The following is a 1,860-nucleotide window of genomic DNA, read 5'->3' on the forward strand; positions in this document are numbered from 1 at the left end:
TAGCAGGCCTGGGTACTTACGAACCCAGGTATGGCAGTCACGTTTACAGTATCAAATGTCAAGGAAGATCCGAATAATATTGATATGCATCAATAATCATTTTTGACATTTTCGTATTGCACAAAGCATGTTTGATACTTATATTTGTTTTATGGCAAAAAGTTAATGTTGTAAATTTTGAATGCTAGATTTGATAGATATTTGATCAGTAAATGGAATCATGATGTCTAAAAAGAAAGTCTTTCAGAAATGAAACTGTTGACTCATATAAGTTGTTTCCTTGTTTTTTATATACATGCACTTTAATTATATTAATTATACAGTCGACTCTCGTTATCTCGACATCGCTTTTCTCGATATTTCATTTTCTCGATGAAATTTTGAAAGTCCCGATTTTCTTCCTTCTTTATCTATATTGGAAATATATATTTATCTCGATATTTTTATTTCGATATTTTCAGTATCTCGATGTAAATTTTCAGCCCCCAAAAGTTATTTTCACACTATTATCCTTTGTTTATTTCGACTTATAGTTTTCTTTCGTCTGTTCCCTTCAGACGTGTGAAAAACACAAACTAGGCGGTAATTGCTCAATAGCGCGTGTCATAATGATGATTATGTGTGTAACAAGTTTAGCTGTTTTTATAAAAGTTAATCTACTTAGCGTGTCGATTGACTTATGTCCAAAATGAGTGAATTTTACTGTCTTTATAAATGTTCGAACACTGTATCAATTCATTATGACTTTAAATCTAAATGAAATAGTGACAGTATAAAAACGCTATCGTTGCAATATTGTTTCACAACATCACCACCAAATCAAGCAGCTGTCGAACAATCTCGAGAAAGACCCGATAAATAACCCGGGAGGATATCAGGATCAATCACCCTGAAAACAATGTTTTCACTAATCGGTGTATTACTGAGTAAACCTCACTATGTGTGTGTATCACAGACACCCGTTTTTCCGCTGGTAAACAACCACTAATGTTACTTTGTTAAAAATTAACTAGGCCTATGAAAGCAAGACATGGGATTATCATAGATTTTTGACATAAGGTTTGCACATGTCCTTTGTAAATATCAGTTTCTGCCTTATTAAAACCCTAATATGTTTATCTCGACAATTCGTTATCTCGATATTTTTTGGACGGTCCCGATAACTTCGAGATAACGAGAGTCGACTGTAATGATGTTATATAATTACGTAATCATCAGCGCCAATTGTGTAGATATGATTTTGTAAAATTTATTAGCTTACATATGTAAGGATTTGTTAGCGGACTTGTAACTTCATATATTCAAAGTAATACCAAATTGTGAATCTACATTAGATACGGGCATTGAAACAGATAACGACTATTACGATAAAGATTTTATGAATATGAAACTCTTGGTAGCTCGTGCTTAATAAGCGAAACAAATTTAATTTGCATTCAAATTATTTTTATTAACCATGTTACTAGACAGCATGTAAATATTTCATTTAATATTTTCCATTACTAAAGTGGATAAAATCAATGTTAAAACAAGAGAAAGATTAAAACAAAGTAAACTTTTTCCTCAGCTGATATTGCTTAAAACAATATACATGTAACACATTAGCCTTATGTATATTTTGGAGCCAAAATCAGCCAGAACCTAATTTGAATATTATTTATAGGTAATATATAGACGATCTATAGCAATTTCTTATTCTTCAAAAGTCATTGGTATTCAAGTCGCTAGACTGGTTCACAAAATATATTACTTTTCCAACAATGTAATGGATATTCTTTATAAAGTAAATATTTACATTTACATGTACTTCGTAAATATGCGATGCCTATTTGTATTTATATTTAATATAGACTGAAACGT

Source organism: Ruditapes philippinarum, unplaced genomic scaffold (genome assembly GCF_026571515.1).
Source record: "Ruditapes philippinarum isolate M1 unplaced genomic scaffold, ASM2657151v2 ctg822_1_1_1_1, whole genome shotgun sequence".
In the NCBI taxonomy this organism is placed as follows: domain Eukaryota; kingdom Metazoa; phylum Mollusca; class Bivalvia; order Venerida; family Veneridae; genus Ruditapes; species Ruditapes philippinarum.